This window comes from Barbus barbus (assembly GCF_936440315.1).
Source record: "Barbus barbus genome assembly, chromosome: 5".
Taxonomy (NCBI): Eukaryota; Metazoa; Chordata; class Actinopteri; order Cypriniformes; family Cyprinidae; genus Barbus; species Barbus barbus.
Genome location: NC_136733.1, coordinates 40,252,433 through 40,277,489, shown reverse-complemented (window position 1 = coordinate 40,277,489; position 25,057 = coordinate 40,252,433). Strand labels below are relative to the sequence as shown.

Here is a 25,057-nt window from a genome sequence, read left to right as displayed (position 1 = left end):
TGCTCCAAAAGCGGCACCTAGTGGCAAAGAATGAATTTGCATTTTCATCCAGACCACCACGAAAATGGACTGATGGTCACGCACAGCTGTAAATGTGAACCGTATATACATCCCACGGGGGAAGCCCCCCCACACATAGTGTTGTCTGTGGGAAACATTGTAGCAGTTTTCAGTAAAATGACAAGGACACAACACAAGGTGCTGTGGTATTGGTACTTTAACCATTGAGCCTTATGGAAGCCCGTTTCCACCACTGCATAAAAAATAAAAAAAGGTTATTGCGACTTTTTTGAGGGGCGGAAAAGTCTCAGAATTGCGAGTTTATAACTCACAATTCTGATGATAAAAGGTCGCAATAACCTTTTTGATTTTTTTTATTCAGTGGCGGAAACGGCTTCCATACAGCCTCGTCCTTTGGCAGTAAAACACAAAACAAAAAACGTATTTACTCTCTCAGTGCAGAGCACAGCGTCAGTGTTTGAGGGTGGGGGGGTTCAAGTTTTCCCAGGTCTGCGCGTGCAACAAGTGGGCGGGTAGTATGCTAATGTTTCATTTTGACATCAACATGAAACGGTTTGGGATTCGTTTTAAAAACGACTCGTTTCAATGATTCAGTCAACTCTTTTGAGAGACAATAACTTTATACACAGTGCACTTTCAGATTTAAAACTTTGCAGGATGTTTTCTTTCACTTACAGCTATGTAACACACTGCATGAAAGGTTACTTTCAAAAAAAAATCCATAATAAGGGCACTTTAAGAACCTTATATGCAAATACACAATCTCAAGTCATTATACAAAAAAATAAATAAAATACGGTTAAATGAGACTATGTTGTGGCTTCGCCTCAAAATGGCAGTCAGGTACTAATTTAGGTGCTTTCATTCAAAGAAAATATATTAACACTACGTTCTAGAATGTAAGTAAAGTTAGAGTAATTTGCAACAATCAGTTTGAAGGAAATGGTAAAGTGGGCCTCTGTCTTTCAAACTCAACTTTCGCTATATATATAGACCACACACTGATCCGCTGGTCCTTGGACCCCGCGGCCAAAAGTCTCTGTGGGGGGTCCTGATGGTCTGAGAAGGCCACACTATTCACCATGTCAGTATGATGTTGCAGAACAGCCAGCGGCTTCAGTTTCTTCCAGCCAAACACTCTGATGTTGTCGTCCCATCCCGCCGTAGCGAGGATCTTTCCATCGGCACGAATACACAGCTGGGAGACCCCAGGATTGGTCATCTGAACAGAGTCGTGCATCTGTAAGGAAACACAAGTCACACATCAATCCAAATGAGCCACGATAGACAAATGCAGGACTTTAATTAAACTGTGCCGTTGGAATCCCTATGCAAGGGTGTTAACTGAATATCAGATGCAAAACTAAGTTTTACTTTAAGTTTAATTTTGCAATAAGTTTAAAATCGCAACATAAAATCATTGCAGTTAATACAGTTCACCGTCTGTTTGATTACATGTCATTAACTAACTGCATGCATTTTACTGTACATTTCTGCCATATGGACATCAACTTGACAATCACCACTGATAAGCTACTACTAAATATAATGTAGAAACTATAAAATAGAAACGTACATTTTCTGTAAAGCTGCTTTGCAACGATTTGTATCATGAAAAGCACAATACAAATAAACTTGAATTGAAACGAATCGGGGCAATTGTCACCATACGTGCTTACTCGTCTCAGGCAGCTAGAAAGTATTACCATTTAAATGCACGACGTGTAAACTATTTACCAGAAACAAATGAGCTTGTTGTTTAATGACCTGAGCGAGAGCTAATTTAAATCCATAAAAAGACCAGGCCATAGAGCGAGAGCAATTCCCCACCAGCCACCTTCAGGCTGATCTGATGATTGAGCTGCAAATGAACGGCTACATAGCTGTTGAACCTGGCAGAGAAAATCAGTGCGCCTCAATCATCGGCCATAAAACATTCAATCACTAGCAAAACGCTATTTGGATTGGAGCATTAGACGTAAGGGTTACCTTTGTCACAGAGCAAGGACTGCTTTGTTTGTGAAGGCCTTGTTGTTTTAACAGTCTCTGGTGAATTACATTTGCATTGAAAGGTCTGGTCAACAGCACGAGGCTAAAGATTACCTTCCTTTGCTCTCTGTGATCTACGGCGGCCAGGAGACCAGATAAATCTCAGTAATGGGCAACAATGTGACGTATTATAAAGTATTACCGAGAGCTCATTATCTCTCCTTTGAGGACGTGCTAGAGGTATTTCCTGGAGAAAAGCGCACATGTGTACTAAGCTCGTGTGTGTGTGTGTGTGTGTGCCGTTTCTCCACAGGAGGCATCTGGTCCCAAAGCTGGAATCGAACTGGACAGCGTAAAATTGACTTCATAAGCGGTGTCCTGAGAGACTAATGGCTCTCATGCGGGAGAAGACAGTGAAGAATTTGTCGGCGTGCTCCTGTTTCTGCCTGGAAAATCAGAGCCAGTCACTCCTGCATGTGGAAGATATAAGCTAGCCAGGTATTCCTGACCCAAGCGGATAGAAGAATGCACCGTCCCTAACATTATTCTTTAACAGAGGAGGAAAAACAAGCATTGCTCGTTTCTGAAATCACTTTGCATCATAGTCCAAATCAAAATTCTGGTGCATGGCAATGATATCACCTGCGAGCAGAAACTTTCCCACAAAGAGAAAGAGAGAGACTGGTTTGCATGCTGCAGCCAAGAGGGACAGCGTAAAGATGAATCGCTCCGAGCCGAGGTTGGTATGCCTGAGCTAAAGGCCCATCTGGTCCATATTACAGAGCTGATAATGATGGGTTAATGTGTCTATCTGTGTTTGTTATGCTTCCCATAGTTTGTGTCAGGAAAATACATTAATTTAATTAAGAGGTCACAGCAAAGCGATAAAAAAGGTAAATGGGTGTTTATAAAGCGAGGCCTGTATGGAGATATAACCATTAGAAAAGGCTGATTTACAGATCGCCACACTTTTGTTTTTTAAATAATCATATGAACTGAATTTTCCTACAGCTTTCACTCTTTCAGGGTGTTTTAAAACAGAAGTTCGGAGATTTAACATTACAGGCTGTGTTTAATTCAAAAGTCTTGCTAAATTAGCACATCTGGCAATTGCTTTTCCACACAAATGCTTCATTTCAATGGTGTCTATCCCATATTCGATCTCGTTCGAGTGCAATATGGAAGCATTCATTTCAAACACAGCCTTTAGGGTTTGAGAATGGTTATTAGCTTTCATTTATGGAATCCATTCTCCATGGGTCCACATCCTCTACAATGAACTTGAAGACATCAAAGAGGTCAGTCTTTATGAACTATCCTTCATTTCTCCATTGGGCTATTGATTCCTGATGGGGGATACATAGCAAACGGTCATCTGTGCACGCAACGTACACACATGCTTGTTCTGTCGGCGAGTAACCGAAAACAAACCTCAAAACTCACCTTAGGCCCAACGGTGGACTGGAAGATAATCAGTTTACTTGGTTATACTACACAAAAGCTAACGGAGTGCCAACTGAAAGAGTCCTGAAATTGAAAATAATACTTCTACGTAGCAATGATGCTTTAAATTGATCAAAAGTGATTATAAAAGACATTTATAATGCTACAAAATATTTCTATTTCAGATAAATGCTTTTCTTCTGAACTTTCTATTCATATAAATTAGGAGTTTATTGAGGCAAAAGTAATAGTTAATGATTTCTTGATAGCGAGAATTGGACCTTAAAATAAAGTTTGACCAAAAACATCACACAAATTGTGATGTTTTAAGCTTTCACATGTCTTGAAAATAGTCACTAATAACCTACTCCTAAATATAATGTAGCAACTTAACATTTTCTGTAAAGCTGCTTTGCAACGATTTGTATCGTGAAAAGTGCTTTCCACAAAACTTGAATTGAATATAATTGAATTTTACTTCTAGTGATGTTGTAAACAAAACATTGTGTTCAATTGTAAAGATTATCTTGAGGAACAAAACATAACTATAAACATCTGTTGGTCACAGAGCTTATCTGTTTTTATTATTCAGGTCAATGGAAAAATCCTATTGGCTTTTTGTCAAGGGAACCACGGTGATGCTAACTTCTAAGCTGACCTACAAAAAAAATTAAAAAATAAATTCAAAAGTCAGAAATCATTTTTTGAAAGCAATGCAACAAGACAAGTGCGCAGCGAGTGGGTTGCCAATTAAAAAGCTAAGTGCGATCGATTTTTGGCAGCAACTAACGGGATGTTCAAAGCGCAATATGTTGCTCTCTCCGGCATGGACTTGGCAGGCTCTTCTGACCTCACACTGATCACTGAAACCAGTTATCATCACTTGTCCACTTGAGCCTGACAGTCCAGTACAGATGAAGGATGTGCTTGCATTTTCCGACACACCCCTTTCGCTTTACGCAGTTTTTCAACCCCACAGTTCTCGATTTTGAGCATTGCACCAAGTTAAAAAGAGATTTTTAGCACACTGAAAAATTTAAATCAATGCCTAATATTATTGATGATAGTGAAGGAATGTACAAAGCATCCCGCTTCCTCATTCCAGAACACCCCTTGACAGGGCAGCCTGATCCGTCCAGTCGAGTGCTGACAGATGCTGGATACCTGAAGCACAGAGTCTGGTGCGATAGTAGAAGGGAGGGCCGTTTAACTGAGAAGGGCGGTAGGAATGTAGGGACTAAAAGTGACGAGATGTGGAGATGTACCTGTGAGTGCTGTCAGCACGTCTCCAACAGCATGCAAAGACAGCCATGCTTGATTTACACTAATCTTTACACACATATAGCCTCACCCTCTAAAATCTTGTCCGTCCACATCTGTCAAGAGTCAGGAGCGAGGCTAACCACCCATAGCCAAATCTTGATCAACAAACGTCTTGCTTTTTACCATTACACAACCCGCTGCGATCACACATGCAAAGTGATACGCAAGCGTAATCACTCTTAGTCAAGCCTGTGACAGATGGGGCTGCTCAATTCCACCAACACGGCTATCATATCCATGAGCGCCCCGGGCCAATCAATGCTTATCTGTGCTTGATACGAGCCGCTTGCTTTTCTTCAGTCTACAGACTACTGACGGGTTTTCAGCAAAGCATCGAAAGTGTTAATCTCGTCATTAAAACTGCTGACAAAATGTTTTATTCCATTTCATAATGAAAACAAAAGTGAGACAAAAAATGCACATCATGGCAATATTTACTGTTGCAAGAAATAAGATGACAAAAATAACAATACAAGACATCAATAATGTACTAAAATGTTTTTGAAGAAATAAAACATAAAAAGGTTATTGTTTAAATATGCACATTTACATGCTTTTGAAAGAAGTCTCTTCTGCTCACCAAGCCTGCATTTAGTTGATCCAAAATACAGCAAAAGCAGTAAAATTGTGAAATATTTTTACTATTTAAAATAAATGCTTTCTATTTGAATTATCATCAATATTTAAAACAGTCGAGTACATTTTTTGCAGGATTCTTTGATGAATAGAAAGATCCCATCAGCATTTATCTGAAATAAAAAGCTCTTGTAACATTATACACTATTCAAAAGCTTGGCGTCTGTATATTTTTTTGGGGGGGGGAATAAATGATAGAAATTAATACTTTTATTTAGCAAGGATACTTTAAATTGATCAAAAGTGATAAGGACATTTATAATGTTACAAAAACAAATATGTTTCAGATAAATGCTGTTCTTCTGAACTTTCGATTCATCAAAGAAACCTGAAAAAAAAAAAACTCTACTCTGCTGTTTTCAACATAATAATAATAATAATAATAATAATAATAGTTTTTTGAGCAGCAAATCAGAATATTAGAACGATTTCTGAAGGATCATGTGACTGGAGTAATGATGCTGAAAATTCAGCTTTGAACATTTAAAAATATATCCAAATAGAAAGCAGTTATTTTAAATAGTAAAATAAGTAATTTTTTTTCAGTTTTTGCTGTACTTTGAATCAAATATATGCAGGTTTGGTGACCTCTTTAAAAAAAACATGAACAATCATTCTGTTCAAAAGCATGATTGGTAGTGTGTGACTAAAAAACTTAAAACAAATGATTAATAAAAAACCCCTAAAAAATAAATACCGGTGCTTGTTAGCGTTCTCCACAGCGAGTGCATTTCTGCAGCAGGTTAAGGTCATGTTGCTTCATCGCTCCTCAGCCTTTCGTAGAGCCTCCCACTGTGAACTACTGTTCCTTTTATTGCAGATGTGTTTTTTGTTTGGTTAGCAGCCTGCGAGGTTTTGATGTTTTTATTACCTCTCGCTCTACCGCCACACAAAAATACGTCTGTGGGAAGAGCTCACAGCGGCTGTCTGGACGTCACACTGCGCTGCACTTCAGGGTAATTTAAAAGCCCCCGCTGACTCCTTTTCCGAGCTGCTCTTTTTTTTTTTCCAAGCCCTTTCCGCCAAGAATTACATTTTAAATCAATTTTTTTTTTTGACGTGCAAAATAAACCGAACTGTCGATACAGCTCCTATTTTGTGAATAAACATTTATTACTGCAGATACAGTTTGCATGCAAGACAAAATAGGGAGGAAGGTTTGGGAATATTTCTAATTCATCCATTCATGTGTAAAAGGCGCTGGAAAGAATAACAATCCGCGCACAGGACTGGAGTGTTGTATATCAGAGCCTTTTTTTCTCGCCACTTATGAAATATTGAATCTGTAAGACCTGAAATCAGCAGAGAATATGGCTGCTAATGAGGCATTACCTTTCAGACGAGTAAAGTGTTATGCAAGATAAAGCATGGCTCTGGTGCATGCTCATTTTTTAAGAATGCTGTATAAATATGAATACAAAAGCATTTGTATGTGCACGGTATTGTGGGAGAAGAGATGTTTTCATCTAGAGGCAAAATCTGGCATTTGTATGACATCACAGTGCAGCTGAGAGTTGCCAATCTAAAGTAAAAGAGACTGATTTATTATCCAACAGACTTGAGGAAACTTTATATCCTAGCCAAATACTTTCCAAGTGTGTCAGGTGGTGTGTGTCTACATGGCTACGTACACACTGCTGAGAAACACTCCTCAACTCCTCTTAAATGCCAAATCTTTTTACATTTTCCAATTTTTTTTTTAGAGAACTGAACTGAGCAACCAGTTACTAATTCGACAGAGAACGAGCATGTAATAGCAGTGTACCAATAACCTACGAACAATAATAAAAACATCTCTAGTGACTAATATTACTATGGTCAAAAATAGCTAACACCAAACATCTGGCACCCTTGCTTCTTGCACACAAAAAACAGAGAAACGTCAGAACTACATCATCACTTCCATAATGTGACATACGGTCATAAATATTCACCACATTGAACTGAAATAGACTGGATTGTGAAAGGTGGGTGCTCTATATCAGAATGTGACTTTGCAGTTAAATATCTAAAATATCCACTTCAAAAATATTGAAGGCAGCAGTTTGAGGAGGCTTTTTGAATGGCGTTTAAAGGCTCAAGTTCACCTTTGTGATCTCAATTTATCCCAATGGTAACGCTTCTTTTTTTTATTTTATTTAATGCAATTTGCAATTATTACTGTTCTAAATCAATGCATTTAGTGCAGCAAGATTTGGGGAGAAAAAAAAAATCTAACTGATTTTTCTGATAAAAATGGCAGTGTATGTATTTAATCAAAGCTTGCGTAATTTGATAATTGCACTATTGCAATTACAGTTTTACTTAAATTGAATCATGCTGTCCTATAATTTACTACCGGCAAGATTGTAGAAAGGCTGTATCATAAAGCAATGCATAAATTAATATTTGGGTATTGGTTAATATTAATGCTATTAGCCATTAACACACAAGACCTGTTTCAAGATGGTGCCGCTGAGTTCGGACGCCATCCAGGTCGCTCCGCTAAGATTGTGTTTTTATTTACTTTTTTACTTTCTCTTTTTACACATTTCACGTCGGCACTGATCACCTATAACAAAGAAACACTTTTGGACATTGGAAACCGCTCCACTAAACTGTTCCAGGACACTTTAGCCACGAATCCTGCGTGACCTCTGGAGATTCTTCGGAACGCGGAGATAAACAATAACCCCCCGAGGCGAAGGATCAAGAAACACCGCGGGAAACGCGCTGGAATTCGAGATAGACTCAGGAAAAGGGCTCACAGTCCTCCTCTTCCGAGCATTCTGCTCGCAAATGTCCAATCCTTGGAGAATAAGATGGACGATCTTAGAGCCAGGATTAGTTTCCAACGGGACATAAGGGACTGTAACATCCTTTTTTTGTCAGAAATGTGGCTTTCGTCCTCGGTCCCGGACACTGCTGTTATGCCAAGTGATAACCTCTCAGTTTTTCGGACGGACAGAACAGCAGAGGCCGGTAAAATCCAGGGGTGGACGTGTGCGTTTCATGATTAACAAGAAATGGTGTGACCCCAGGAATATCTCCATTCTGTAGCGTTCCTGCTCACCTCATCTGGAACATCTTTCCATTATTTGCTGCTGTGACGAGTCGGCTGCCTCCCCCCTTATTATCATCACCACCCCGTCCCGTATTCGCCACCCTTCACCAGGCTCCCGACGGGAGTGGGTGTGTGAGACAGGAGGGGCGCTGAACAGCCAGGGCTGGCGGCGTGTGATGAGGCGCACCTGATCAGAATAGAGCCTCATCACCGCCGCCGTTTAAATGCCGAGCGCGCCTCTCCTTGGGAGACCGGTCTCTTCCCCGTGCATGCACGCTGGTGTCCTCGTGGGTCCAGGAAGGGAGCGTTGAGGGATTCCCGCACCACCGGAGACGTGAGTTGCCAGACCCGTAGAGTATGGATGGAATTCCGCACCCGTTTGACGGCTGACAGGCTAGGATGCCGGGCCGTTCAATCCCCCGGAAGCGCCGCGGGCAAAGAGCCACATCTGCTCCTCCATCCCTGATACTTTGGACCCTCTTCAGTTTGCCTATCGCCCAAACAGATCTACGGACGATGCCATCGCTCACGTCCTCCACTCTTCCCTCACACACTTGGACAGCAACAATGGGAATTATGTAAGGCTGCTATTCATTGACTATAGCTCAGCTTTCAACACTATAGTTCCCATCAAGCTGGCATCTAAACTCACAGACCTCGGCCTAAACTCCTCACTCTGTGACAGGATTCAAGACTTCCTCACCGGCAGACCTAAAGTGGTGAAAGTTGGCCAGTTCACCTCAAACTCCATCACTCTGAACATAGGAGCCCCACAGGGCTGTGTCCTGAGTCCCCTGCTCTACTCTCTCTACACGCATGACTGCGTGTCCTCTCACAGCTCCACATCTATCATCAAATTCGCTGATGATACTGTGGTTCTGGGCCTCATCTGCAACAACGATGAGTCCGCATACTTGGACGAGGTAGAGAGACTCACATTATGGTGCCAGGACAACGGTCTCTCTCTGAATGTGAGCAAAACTAAAGAGCTGATCATGGACTTTAGGAAATGACAGCAGCAGCCCTACACTCCTCTTATGATCAGTGGGACCCCTGTGGAGAGGGTGAGTAGCTTCAAGTACCTCGGTGTAAACATCTCCGAGAACCTGACTTGGACTACACACATCCAAACACTGGTTAAGAAAGCCAGGCAAAGACTGTACCATCTGCGACAGCTGAGGAAATTCAGGGTCTCACCAGCAATCCTGAAAACTTTCTATTCAGGGACCATAGAAAGTGTATTGACTCAGTGCATCTCAGTGTGGTATGGAAACAGCTCCAATCAGGACTGCAAAGCACTACAGAGAGTTGTGCGCTTAGCTGAGCGCATCTCAGGGTCTGCTCTCCCCTCTCTGCAGGACATCTACCTCAAACGCTGCAAAAATAGAGCTGTCAAAATCATCAAGGACTCTAATCACCCTGGTAACCGTCTATTCGCTTTGCTTCCATCTGGTAAGCGCTTCCGTAGCCTGATGGCAAAAACTGAGAGACTTAGGAGGAGCTTCTTCCCCCAGGCCATCAGGCTCCTGAACTCTAACTCTGTGTCATAACATCACTTGACTCCATGTAAATATCACCATATCAATTAGCCATTCATAATTTTTCTCTACCTCATATTGCTGCTATTTACATACCCTGTACAACTTTTTTGCACATTTTTTTTTTTTTGCACATTCCTCTTTATTACTATTTAAGTCAACAACATACTGACCTGCACATTTATATTTACATTTATACTTATATTTATATTTTATTTTACTTTACTTTTCTTTTTCTTAATATTTGTATTCTATATAATTGCACTGTCCTTGGACCTGACCTACATTTCACTGTATAATTGTGTATGTGACAAATAAAAATAAAAATCTTGAAAAAAAAAAAAAAAAAAAGGCCAAGGTGATGGCAGCCAAATAGGAAAGTTGCTTTAGAGGCATAGCAAGCTAGATAATACATTAAAAGATTACAAACAGAAACATTTTTATCTTAATTATAAAAAGATTTCAATAATGGAAATGCATTATGATGGTAGAACTTCAATATGGTCGTTACTTTCACATGTGACCTCACCTGAAGGTTTTGCTGCTTGTCAAGTGTCCAGGATTGGAGGATCTTCTCTGAAGACCCTGAGATGCCTTTCTGCTTGCATACATCAACGTCTAGACACATGACTGGCTCAGGATGTGCCTTCAGACAGCAGTATGGACGGCGATGAGAAACATCCCATAACACCAGAGAGCCGTCCTCATAACCGGCACACAGAACCGGACCAGAATCTGCCTACAGAGAGACAAACAAACAGATGAAAGACCATGGAAAACAGGAATGTAGAAATAGTGAAGGGTTAGGAAGAGAGAGGAAAAGAACAGATGAACAGAAGCATATGGCAGCAGTGTTTATCAGAGGTTATCAGTCTGCTCGTGCTCTGATGAACCGCAGCATTAATCATCAGATGCTGCCTTCAGCCAATCACAGCACACTTCACTGTAGACTTCACTACAACAGCGCTGGCAGATATAAAGGGGGAAAGGGAGGGAAGTGGTGTGTGGCCAAGTATGGTGACCCATACTCGGAATTTGTGCTCTTGTGCATTTAACGCATCCAAGTGTACACACAGTAGTGAACACACACCCGGAGCAGTGGGCAGCCAATGCTGCAGCGCCCGGGGAGCAGTTGGGGGTTCGGTGCCTTGCTCAAGGGTCTCACCTCGTGGTATTGAGGGTGGAGAGAGTGTTGGTTATTCACTCCCCCCACCGACAATCCCTGCCGGACCCGAGACTCAAACCCACGACCTTCGGGTTACAAGTCCAACTCTCTATCCATTAGGCCACGACTACCCCATAATATACCAGATACAATCTTTTAAAAAAAATAAAAAAAAAAAATAAATAAATAAATATATATATATAATATATGTGTGTATATAACAAATAGTTTTTACTCATTTTAGAATAAATGCATAAAGATAAAGAGACATCAAATATTTTAATACATTTTTATATCACCCAGCCCTTCACTACAGCTGCTGAGTGAATGAATAGATATGAATAGAATAGAATGAATAGAATAGATTGAATAGACAAGCAGACAAATATCTGCAAACCACAAAACAGAAAAGCCCCATATTTGCATATAACACTCATAACTGCTTTAACATGCCATTATAATCCTTAATCCAGAGCCTGTGGTCACTTTATACTGCCACAATCAGTGTGACCTCTGACTCTGCGTTTACCTTCTGTGACCTTTTTTCACTTAACCTCATAAAAAAGCGACAGCTCAGGTGCGTGTGCTTGTTTGTTTGCTCAGATTTACAGCACCTCCGAGTTTCCCCGCTCATTATCTGCAAGGAGAAGCGCTCGAGCTACACGGCTACACGCAGGAGGCTGTCTCATAAATCAGTTTAGCGTATTAAAGCAGAACGAGAGAGCTGATAAAAGCCTACAATCTCATAACTCAGAACAGAGCTGCAGGCGTGCTGTCTACACAACAAGATTTACAACAGAGGTGTCCTTCCCCTCCTTTCTCAGCCCTCTCCTTCTCAGATACACAACACACACCTTCTCCAGGAGATCATTCATCTGCTTGTGCACGTGACAACACAGTGTTGCCATTTACCAGACTTTATTTACACTGTAGTGTGCATGCAAATATCAACTACAATAAAAAAGCTTTTTATATAGCACACAATTATTGGGTTTTAGTATTACTTATTATAAACAAGCAGCATTGTAAGATACATAACGATTCAAATGTTTAGGGTCAGTAGGTTTACTTAAAAAAATACTTTTAGTCAGCGAGGATGCATAAAATGTATTGAAAAATGAAAGTATAGACCTTTATAATGTTACAAAAAATATCTGTCAAATAAATGCTGTTCTTTGAACTTTCAAAGAATCCTGAAAAAAACTAATTACCAAAGTTTCCACAATAATATTGAGCAGCTCAACATTGATAATAATAATAATAATAATAAATGATTCTTCCGAGCAGCAAATCAGTATATTAGTATGATTTCTGAAGGATCATGTGACACTGAAGACTGGAGTAATGATGCTGAAAATACAGCTTTGATATTTTAGTATCCCTGAGACAATATTAAAGTTCTTATTATTTTTATTACAGTTTTAGTTGTTTTAGTTTTTTAGTTATTAGTTTTAGATTTTTTTTTATATTCATCAAGTTATACAAAATTAAAATGAGATGTGTTGCCTTCGCAACTAGCTGAAATAACACTTCTATATTTCATTTCAAGTAATGAATTTTTTTATGGTTTTAATTTTATAGGAAACAAATTACATAAAAAAAACACTGTTTTGCCTGTATTTCTGATCAAATAAATGCAGCCTTGGTGAGCATAAAATACTTAAAAAAACCATTCAAAATTCTTATTAACCCTAATTTCTTTAATGATAGTGCATGTTCAAAGATAAACAAGAACACACAACAACAAAAAATTATTTAATAAAAACATGCACGATGCCTGACTCGGGCGCACAGTCGCTTTGTTTTGTTCTTGTTTTGGGTTTTACCTACAGAAGGATGAGAAATGACAAATCATCTGCACTCGGGCAACGTTAGTGTACCGGGTACAGGCAAATCTGGCGAGGGAAAAATTATTTCCATATGTGTAAGGCCCGAAAAGTCGGTACTCATTTTTTCCCCCTCTTATAAAGGTCGTCCTCTCTTCGCAGGGTATATTTATTTTTCCCGGTGCGCTTAAAATTTCCCTCGAACAGCGAACGCCACGTAAACACATCACCGGAGCGTATTAGGGTGAAATAAAAAATAAAACAACTGGAAATCAATCCCCAAGCCTCAGAGACAGTTGTTAAGCATTACCGTCTGTTGCCCTCTGGCCCCTGCACTTCAGTTAAGTGTAGGTGCTCCCTGATTGATGATGTCACAGGTCAAGGGTCACGGAACCCTGGGTAGACACCTAATTCATTATATCCTCCATGGCTGGTCTACAAGAGGGCGCTTTAGCCGGATTAGGACTCGGGCTTCAGGGAAAGATTCATCATCCCAACAGCTGCTTCAGATGGATGCTCCAGACTGAAGCCACAACAGAACAGCGGCGTTCCACTGGATGGCAACAAGTCGCCATGCACCAGCAAAGCCCCGCTGAGCGGGAAACCGCAGAATTGATCCCGGCACAGCATCTCCGGGGGGCCTTCAAAGGAAGACCAGGAGAGAGGAGCTCCTCTAGGTCGAGTCGTGTGAAGGACTGTGGGTGGCGTGTATGCAAGCTACACCTAGAACAAGAGCCAACAGATGTACGACAGGGTTACTAGAACATGCAACACGCTGATGAAAGCGAAAGCGGTTTACGGGGCTGTAATGATGAACCCAAAGAGGCCAGGCTCTGAGAAGCTTACGGAGCAGAGCTGGTGGAGATGAGCAGAGACTGATGAATATCTGTACAGGAACATTTCCTTCTCACCAACACCAGACCTCGTTCAATCTTTATAAATGCAGTTATAATCAGGCTAAAGCAGTTTGGGGTTTTTTTTTTTGTCCCAAGTAATTAAACTAGTACTGTCAAGCGATTAATCACGATTAATCGCATCCAAAATAAAAGTTGTTGTTTACATGATATGTGACCGGAGCACAAAACCAGTCTTCAGTTGCTGGGGTATATTTGTAGAAATAACCAAAAATACATTGTATGTGTCAAAATTATAGATTTTTCTTTTATGTCAAAAATCATTAGGATATTAAATAGAGATCGTGTTCCATGAAGATATTTTGTAAATTTCCTACCGTAAATATATCAAAACTTAATTTTTGATTAGTAATATGCATTGCTAAGAACTTCATTTGAACAACTTTAAAGGAGATTTTCTCAATATTTTGATTTTTTTTTTGCACCCTCAGATTCCAGATTTTCAAATAGTTGTATCTCAGACAAATATTGTCCTATTCTAACAAACCATACATAATGGAAAGCTCCTTTATTTAGTTTCCGATGATGTATAAATCTCATTTCGAAAAATTGACCCTTATAACTGGTTTTGTGGTCCAAGGTCACATACAGTGCTATGCATAAGTTTAGGCACCCATGCTAAAGTTGACTAAAAAGAGGAATAAAAAATAATCTTTTGGAAATTGAACAATGCCTTAATTAAAAAAATTGGGAAAAATCCAACCTTTAAGGACACCAATTTTCTTTGTGAATGAATAATGTATCGTAAATAAATAAATGTTCTTCCTTAAAATACAGGGTGCATAAGTTTGGGCACCCCTATGTTAAATTCCCATAGAGGCAAGCAGATTTTTATTTTTAAAGGCCAGTTACTTCATGGATCCAGGATACTATGCATCCTGATAAAGTTCCCTTGGCTTTTCGAATTAAAATAGCCCCACATCATCACATAGCCTTCACCATACCTAGAGATTGGCATGGTTTTATTTCAGTTAGCCTAATAGCTGGTTTGATTTGCATTGAGAGGTGATCTTATGGAAAGTACTCCATGCCAATCTCTAGGTAATGGCAATGGAAATTGCGCAATGGACTTGTGCAATTTCAGTATGATTAAAGCATTTATACTTTTTTTTTTATTAATTACACAAAAACAGCAACAACAAATGAGTGCTTTAATCTGGCAATTTGAATAGTTAAAGTGCATGTTAAATAAGGAAGAAACTATTCTAAAACTGACCAATAGAGATAGGATGATAACTATTTTCATATTAGGGTTGATGAATGATTCATTCTAAACTATTCTGTGAACATTCAATCAATCAATCTGTAAAAATTAGTCCCAAGTTTTGAGTTTTGAGATAGTGGGGAAAAAAAGTTTTGAGAATAATTGTTAGAGAGTCGGACTCGTAATCCAAAGGTTGCGGGTTCGAGTCTCGGGCCGGCAGGGATTGTAGGTGGGGGGAGTGAATGTCCAGCGCTCTCTCCACCCTCAATACCACGACTGAGGTGCCCTTGAGCAAGACACCGAACCCCCAACTGCTCCCCGGGCGCCGCAGCATAAATGCTGCCCACTGCTCCGGGTGTGTGTTCACTGCTGTGTGTGCTCACGGTGTGTGTGTGTGTGTGTGTGTGTTCACTGCTGTGTGTGTGTGTGTTCACTGCTCCGGGTGTGTGTTCACTGCTGTGTGTGTGTGTGTGTTCACTGCTGTGTGTGTGTGTGTGTTCACTGCTGTGTGTGTGTGTGTGTTCACTGCTCCGGGTGTGTGTTCACTGCTGTGTGTGTGTTCACGGTGTGTGTGTGTGTGTGTGTGTGTTCACTGCTCCGGGTGTGTGTTCACTGCTGTGTGTGTGCACGTTGGATGGGTTAAATGCAGAGCACAAATTCCAAGTATGGGTCACCATACTTGGCTGAATGTCACTTCACTTCACTAAATTATCAGAAGGTTATATTAAACAGTGTAAATAAATTCTTCATGTGTACTACAATTTAAAAAACAGAGCAAAATAATGTAAATAATTAAATATCCAAAATCGACTGCAGTAATATTTTAGTATTAATTAAGTATTTATTAACATATTCAATTAGCTTCTATATCTTCAGTATTCATTTTTAATTTTAGTTTACATTTAGCAATTATCTTATTAATTTTTTTTTATTTTTATTACTTTAAATGTTTCTATTTAGCTTTATTTTAATTTCAGTATTACAGTACTTTAACATACTTTCAAATATTGCATCTCAGTTATTTGTCAAGGCAAGATTTCTATTTTATTTTAAGTTTTTCATATATGTTAAATTTCAACCAAAATTTATATTTTATTAATTAAAATATTTATGTTATATTTATTTTATTCAGCTAATATATTATATATATATATATATATATATATATATATATATATATATATATATATATATATATATATATATATATATATATATATATATATATATATATATATATATATATATATATATATATAATTTTTTGTTTTTGTTTTTCAATAAACAAAAATTATTTTTAATAGTTTTAACGAACACCAACACTGAATAGGCCAATAGCACACACACACACACACACACACACACAAATCAGCTAATATCAATATCAGCCAATAACATTACCAATATCTTATGTACCTCTAATCTAAAAGTACAGACTGAGATGCTTTTCACAATTTTCCAAACAATCAGAAGCCACAGGGCTCTATCACAACCAAAACAGGGAAAAAGTCAAAAAGTGCCAAAAGAAAGCATTACTTAATATGGCATTCAATCTGTTCCAACAGTCCAACACAAAGCGCTTAAAGAAAGAAAATAAATCTGTTGTCAGTTTTACTGGCAACTTGATGGAGGAGACGCGTTCAAAGAGAAGAGAAGAGTCTGTGTGTGTGTGTGTGTGTGTGTGTGAGAGGTTGAGGTTGAGGAAACAGCAGTCTGCACCAGCAGGGATCGTGAGGATAACAAGGCAACTGCCTCATGATTGATTGACACCGGGAGCGAGCATGTGTTAGAGCCGCTGGGGAAGTGACTGGGCCAAGTGTGCCACACCGAGCGAAGACTGCTCAACACGTTCACGCTGGGCTCCTCATCTGTGTAGACGGGTCGCTCTGAACTCGAGCGTGACAGTAACAGATCTCCTCATCTGGGCAAATGAAAGACAACAGCTGAGAGCGATTCACTGTTAGACGTCAGTAGTTCTGCGAGTGAACAGCACATTATTGTGCATCCCAAAGAGGCACAAAATCCCTTTCACACACTTTTACATTAAATGTTCCCTCCTGCTGGAATGACCTGCCCAACTCAATCCCAGAGTCCTTAGCCATCTTCAACAAACAGCTAAAAACACATCTCTTCCATCTTTATTTGACCTTCTAACTCTGGCACTCTCTATTCTAATTCCATTTTATCTATTTGTTTTATATAAAAAAAACAAATAAAAAAAACTAGAACCTCAAACACTGGAACCCTCTATTATTTTTCTATTCCATCTACTTGTTTTCTTTTTTACTGTACATCTATCTCTCTCTCTCTCTCTCTCTCTGTCTATCTACATCCATCTATATCTATATACAGTATATCTATATTTTTATATATCTCTTTATCTCTCTCTCTATCTATCCGTCTATCTATCTATCAATATCTATCTCTATATCGATCTATCAAGTCCTTCAAGGTTATCTTGGAGAGGTGAGGTATTTAAGTCGCAACATCTAACTACTGGGGTGCCTCAGGGCTCAGTTCTTGGACCACTTCACTTCTCTTCTCAGTCTACATGGCATCACTAGGTTCTGTCATTCAGAAACATGGCTTTTCATATCACTGCTATGCTGATGACACTCAACTCTACCTTTCATTCCATCCTGATGATCCGATGATATCTGCTCGCATCTCAGCTTGTCTAACAGACATTTCTTGCTGGATGAAGGACCACCACCTTCAACTCAACCTTGCCAAGACAGAACTGCTTGTGGTTTCAACAAACCCATCACTTCATCAAAATTTCACCTTCCAGTTAGGCACATCAACCATAACTCCTTCAAAAACAGCCAGAAACCTTGGAGTTGTGATTGATGATCAGCTGACTTTCTCAGACCACATTGCTAAAACTGCCCGGTCCTGCAGATTTGCTTTATTCAACATCAAGAAGATCAGGCCCTTTCTTTCTGAACATGCTTCACAACTTCTTGTTCAGGCTCTTGTTCTGTCCAGGCTGGACTATTGCAATGCTCTCTTGGCAGGTCTTCCAGCCAGTTCTATCAAAGCTTTACAATTAATCCAGAACGCGGCATCTAGATTAATTTTTAATGAACCGAAAAGAATGCATGTCACAACCTCTGTTTATTAATCTGCACTGGCTACCAATAGCTGCTCGCATAAAATTCAAGGCATTTATGTTTGCCTACAAAACCACCACCGGCTCTGCACCCCTTTACCTAAATTCATTACTTCAGACTTATGTTCTGCAAGTGAATGTTGCTTTATTGTTCATCCCAAAGAGGCACAAAATCACTTTCACAGACTTTTAAATTAAATGTTGCCTCCTGGTGGAATGACCTGCCTAACCCAAGAATCGGCTAAAAACACATCTCTTCCATATTTATTTGACCCTCTAACTCTAGTTGTCTCTATTCTAATTATATTCTTTAAACAAATTAAATAAAACTCACACTAGCTTTTCTAATCTTTTTGTATTCTATTTGTTTTTGTTTTTTTATTATACAATTAACAAAAGCAAAAAATACCTCTAACACTAGCTTGCTCTATTCTTTTTCTATCTGTTTTCTTTTTACTTATTATATAATAAAAAAAAACTTGCTATGTGTACTGCGTTAAGCTAACTGAGACTTGTTATGGCACTTGCATATGATTGCTTCTATTGCCCTCATTTGTAAGTCGCTTTGGATCTGCTAAATGACTAAATGTAATGTAAATGGTACCTGTGGGGCGCCCCTTTAATACTTCATAATGATCCATTCTAATACATGCAGCGCCCCACTGTCTACACAAGACAGGGAAAAAGGATGAGGGAATGCTGGTGAAAAACAAACTGAATTACAACAGCAGTCTTTTCATTGGCGGTCACTGATACAACCACCGAAAGCGCCTGCAGCCGTACTGCATTCATCAACCGCTTTGATTAGCTCTGCCAATTAACTGCGAGCAAAATACACCCTGCTGTCAAATGACCTGACATTCTTTTTTTTACTTCAAGGCTACAGATGGAAAAGCTGTAAATACTGCAAAAAGAGATATTAATTATCTGTGAAAATAATTATAGGTTTCTTTAATGGGGGCAAAATAAAATGTTCAGCTGTGTTTACAAAACACACATGGACAGTTGATATACGGCACTGAAGTGAAGTTGTTCCAAACACTATGATTACAGAGCAGCGAGGGTAAAGGGGGGAGAACAGCCCGGACAGGTCGCATCCATAAATCAGATCAGCTCTGTCACTTTACACACTTGCCAACTGCTCGGTTTCTCTGTGTGCTCTAGGCTTGCTTGTCAGTACTTCAAAAGGGAATGCTTGATAATGTCAAATTTGGAAGAAAAACAACATAACAAACCTTGGAAAATTAGACAGGGCTGAAAAAAATATGAGACTTTCCAGTGCAACCAAGAACATTGTCACGCATGCAAGAAAAACAAGATATTCATAAATTGGAAACGATAAAGCATGAACATGCAAAGGTTCTAGCATGTATGAAAAAGTAATATATATGAGAATATATATATAAACAGAGAGAGAGAGTTTGATCATTCCAGCATTGCATACAACTTTCACTTCCATGCTCCATATATGATGGTTATTTTTAATACACATAATACTTTATTATTATTTTAAGCATACTTACAAACAAATGTAGTGGACTGCTGTGACTCTTACCTGCCACATCTTCACACACATGAGCATCCCCAGCTTTGAATCTGGTTTCAGAGTGCAAACTGGAGTCCAGCTCCTCATCTCCACCACACTCACCTGCAAAACATCATACACAACTTCAATTAGTTTTCACTGCTGAATTTTTCCTATGAGCAGTTTCAGAGAAAATGATTATATGTTTAAGGGAGTCATTAGAAGCCACCACCATTAATGCTGAAGCACTTGATGTTATAGCCGCTGTGTCAATTATTCATAGATATTACTTCTCTTCAATTTTTAGCAGATGTTATCCTCACATCCACGCTAAAATGACTGTAAATAATCTATAGTCACAGAAACGCTCTGCACAGATGTGCATTAGACAACTGTCCTGTTGGTTTGCCGTGATGCATGTTCACAGGTGGTAAGCGAGCGCAGCCAACATTGGGCTGATTGCCAGCAGCTTCCCGTTTTCCTGCACACTGCCTAATCAAGTCCTGACTCGTCTGACTACAAAAAGAGTCAAAAACACAACAGTTTCCAACACAGAAGGGCCATGACCATTAATAATAACAACAACTAACTGACACACTAATGTTTCTGACTAACGATATCCAAAATGGTGTGAGCATGCATGCACATTTCCCTGGCAACTACAACAGTGTCTGGACACTGCATTGAACAGCAAAATCTCAAAACAAAAAACATTTGCAAACCAATGATGATGTATAATTGGTCTCAAGGTGATTTTTAGTGGATGCATGACATCAGTTCTTCTCAAGTGCACACAAGATGCAGTTCATCACATTATCCTTGAGCATGATTCACTTATGTTTGACAAGCAATGTTTCCAAACACTCAATTTTGAACATTCGCTTCATAGTCCAGGAATATTTTGCTCAAAAAGTTTTTATTTTAATGCAACTTGGTTTAATATTTTAGCTAATGCAATGACTTGTTTTTTTTTTTTAATAAGTGTCCAAATACTTTTTTGGGTCACTGTAAATAACACGCTTGCAATAACACTATAATAACTGATTGAGGCTAATATGTCTGGTTTGATTGCACAGGCAGCCATGATTAAGAATCCTCCTAATTAAGCTCTATTTAACATCTCTGACTTCAGACCTATTCATATTTTAACACTAAAACACATCTGCGCGTTCTACACGTGTTTACGCCTGTAACTATAAACAGCAGAGAAGTGCAGCTCTCATCCCCTCAGGTTAGAGAGAGAGAGAGAGAGAAATCTTGACACCAGTTAAACAGTCAATAAATAACAGCGAGTCTATTAATTAAAGCCCAGCACTGTCAGCCTCAGAGAAAACCTGAAGACACAGATGAGGTCGAGGTTTGAGTTCCGGACTCCCAGCATGCCTTGCAGCATTTTGTTTTTGTTTTAAGAGACGTATAGTGGTTCTGTTTGCCTGCAGTTATCTTGTGACGGTTATTACCTTGATGGCTTTGACAAGGCTTTCATTAGTGAGCACATGGTGGGAGGGAGCTGTACAAGTGCTGTAAAAGCAAGACATAGCGTTTCCATATGCTTGAACACTATACAGGGAAATGAGAACACTGGGTAGTGCACACTATATTGAATACGAAGTGATAAATATCTAAGTGGTAAATATGTACAGTAGTAACTTGAAGTGGATCAAAAAAGCTCTAAGACATTTTGGTTTTAGGACAACTTTGATGAAAGCTTTTGATCCACTTCAAATGCTATCTACTGTAGTTATAACATTAAAATATATGGTAACACTTTATTTTACGGTTACATCTATTAGTTGCTTATTAGCATGCACATTACTAGAATATTAGCCATTATATCAGTAGTAATTAAGCCCATATTAATGCTTTATTCTACATCCCTGATCCTACCCAAAACCTAAACTTAACAACTACCGCACTAACTATTAATAAGCAGCAAATTAGGAATTTATTGAGGGAAAAGTCGTAGTTAATAGTTAACAAGTGTTACCTATTCTAAAGTGTATATTTATAAGATTTTAACAATTATATTATATGTTATGAACTTTAATAAAGAAAATGTGAGAAGATTTATAAAACCTGGGGAGGATGAGAGCTGCCTTTCTGTAACATTTATAGTTGCAAGCACAAAAATCATATTTCACTGGTTTGGACTCATGCCATCGAGAATTCGATATGAATATTAACAAAGCTGGAATGCTGCACTTAGCAACAATAGACTTAGAACTTGTCGTGAGAAGCAGAACGGGTCACAAATATAATTTCAAATTATACAAAAAAATCTATATTCCTCAGATGGATTGGGGGGGGGGGGGGGGGGGGGGGTTGCAAGTTGACAAATATGGGAATGGTTTTACATCAACTAAATGTGGCTTGCAACCTCGACCATTTCCAATCACGTCAGCTTTGTTGATTGTAAGATTAGTGATCAAGTCCAGTTTTGCATCAATGCCAGTGGCAAGGCGCATGGAGTGATGAAATCAAGAGGAAGGAAGATACATATGGAGCATTGTAGGAAAAAAGGACGAGGATAACAGCAATATTGAGGCTCTGTGTTTGGTCTGGCTGCTGGGAGCTGAAGCATGGTAAATGTAGATCGAGTGACAGCTCAGACTCTCTCAAGTGAGGAGCTGGCAGATCGGATGGTGAAACATGAATCTGGATGCAATAAAAGCCAGGACAGAGCAGAACTCACACTCTCTGCTTTCTGTTGCCTGCACAAATCACACAGACATTATTGACACACTATTTTCCTATTTAACACTGTAAAGCTGTTTTGACACAATCTGTATTGTTAAAAACGCTAGATAAATAAAGGTGACTTGACTGATGTGCATGTAAACTGGGAAAACATGCATGATATTTGGGAGTTATGAGCATGCTCAATGACAGAATTTTCATTTTTGGGTGAACTAACCCTAAGTGCAGTGTTGTTGTGAAGTGTGTGTGTGAAGCGGTCCCTCACCTCCTCCATGTGTTCTGTGGGGTGGGCCAGCAGAGTGGCTCCGGGTCGGGTCTCCAGCAGAGAGCACTGACAGAACCCCACACTGGCGGTCAGGAGAGAGTCCGTCACTGCGCTGCGGTCTTCAGACAGATCCCACACGCACAGCCGCATGTCCCGACCCTGACTGACAGCCGCAAACACATAAACACAAGCCCACCACAGCAATATCACAAATGAGCTGAACCAGATTTTAGACCAAGACAGACAGGGCAGTGGAAACAGTGGGAAGAAGTAAAGATAGGGCCCTATGTTTTCCACGATGCAGAAAACATCCTGGAATCCTCTCCAAAAAATGGAAATGACCATATAATGTGGAATGTCACAGAATTTGGCAGTTACTTGCATGTAATTATGCATAATTATTTGTTATTATAATAGTAAGTACATGTAACGTGTAACAAGGACACCTTAAAATAAAGTGTTTCCTAAAAAATATATTTAAATTTTATCAAAATGGAATCCAGAAAAAGTAAAACAGAAAACACAGAACTTGGGTAAAAATGAAACAAATTTTATATGGCCCTAAAAATGTCGTCGTCTCAAGCATTTCAGTTGATAAGAAATGCTTTTTGATTTAACCATTAAAACAGAATCCATAAAAATAAATAGGGAAGAAACTGAGGAAATTTGGGAAAAAATTTAATGGAATTTGGGGAAAAAATAAAACCGATTTCTTACAAAAAAAAAAAAAAAAAGGGTGCAATGCATTCTATTAATATGAAGAAATTGTCCGTATTATTATTATTTTTACAGTTGTTTTACCTGTATTTTGAATTTTGCATTGTGTTTTAGGGTTAATGGAAATTTCTGGATAATGTCCTGGCAGAAAATTACCATCACAATTTATTTATTTTTTTTAAACACAGTGTAGGGCCCCATGAGCATGATAGCTTAACATTCGATCCATGCATGTTGAAGGAGTAGTTCACTTCCAGAAGGAACATTTCCTGATAATTTACTCACCCCCATGTCATCCAAGATGTTCATGTCTTTCTTTCTTCAGTAAAATGAATTTAAGGTTTTTGAGGCAAACATTCCAGGATTTTTCTCCATATAGTGGACTTCAATGGCGATCAATGGGTTGTTTCAATGCAGCTTCTAAAGGCTCTACAGGATCCCAGACAAGGAATAAGATTAAGGGTCTTATCTAGCGAAACGATCAGACATTTTCTAAAAAAAAAATTATATTAACCATAAATACTCGTGTTGCACTAGCTCTGCGATGCTCATGCGCGTCTTCACACATTACGTGAGAAAGTCAAATGCCTTTTACAAAAAATAGGTAAAACAACGATGTTGGATGAAGAGCTAACCGTGCGTGACTTTTCCAACGTGATTACGTAATGCATGAAGTATGTGCATCGCAGAGCTAGTGCAAGATAAGCATTTACGGTTAAAATGTAATAGTATATGAAGTTTTAGAAAATGTCTGATCGTTTCACTAGATAAGACCCTTATTCCTCGTCTGGGATCGTGTAGAGCCCTTTGAAGCTGCAATTTGGACCGTCAACCCATTTAAGTCCACTATATGGAAAAAAATCCTGGAATGTTTTCCTCATAAAACTTAATTTCTTTGCGACTAAAGAAAGAAAGACATGAACATCTTGGATGACATGGGAGTGAGTAAATTATCAGGAAACGTTCATTCTGGAAGTGAACTACTCCTTTAAGATTTTACATGGTCACAGAATAATTATGCACAGCTTGACATACTCCAGACATATTACCCCCCCCCCCCCATCTCCTTTACCTGATCAATCTGCTTCTGCTGTCTTTGAAAGACTGTAGCCAGATAGCAGAGCTCCCAGCGTGGCTCTCTAGAATGCACTCTGCTCTCCTGGTGGTCAGGTTCCACAGATGGATTGCACCTTTACCTGAACTAAAAATCACACAAACACCAAGATTACCGTACACGGGACAATTAAAGCAATCAAAATGCTGATGGTTCATTTAAAGTTGCCACCAACCCAGAGTAGAGAAACGGTGGTCCATCGCCACGGCAGCAGAAGCGGCCCCTGAACCCCTCAGAATGAACAGCGGGTCTGGAGGAGCACGGGACATCACTACTGCAACTGCTCAGCTAACATCTGTATCCTAGGAAAAACAAATGAATAAAGAAATTAAATAATGCCAGTACTGACATGGTCATTGATATATTGTGTATGCTAACCTACCACCTCAGTGTCCCCGTACCACCTGTTTTTCATTTATTTATTTACCAATCAATCAATTTCTTGGTGCCCCCATACCACCTATAATTTTTTTCATTTATTTAAATTAATTTCTAAGTATTTATGCAATTATTTGTTCTTTTCCC

The 25,057-nt window shown here is 39.2% G+C and overlaps 1 pseudogene across 1 annotated transcript; it reads right to left on the bottom strand.

Moving 5' to 3' along the window:
- Positions 1-626: 626 nt before the first annotated feature.
- On the bottom strand, positions 627-24,801 carry LOC306870142 (guanine nucleotide-binding protein subunit beta-like protein 1; annotated as a pseudogene). The gene is made up of 6 exons: positions 24,708-24,801; positions 24,491-24,619; positions 22,702-22,864; positions 19,770-19,862; positions 10,523-10,732; positions 627-1,261 (listed from the first exon to the last, which is right to left on the bottom strand). The product of its transcript is annotated as a guanine nucleotide-binding protein subunit beta-like protein 1 (transcript).
- Between the last annotated feature and the right edge of the window lie 256 nt (positions 24,802-25,057).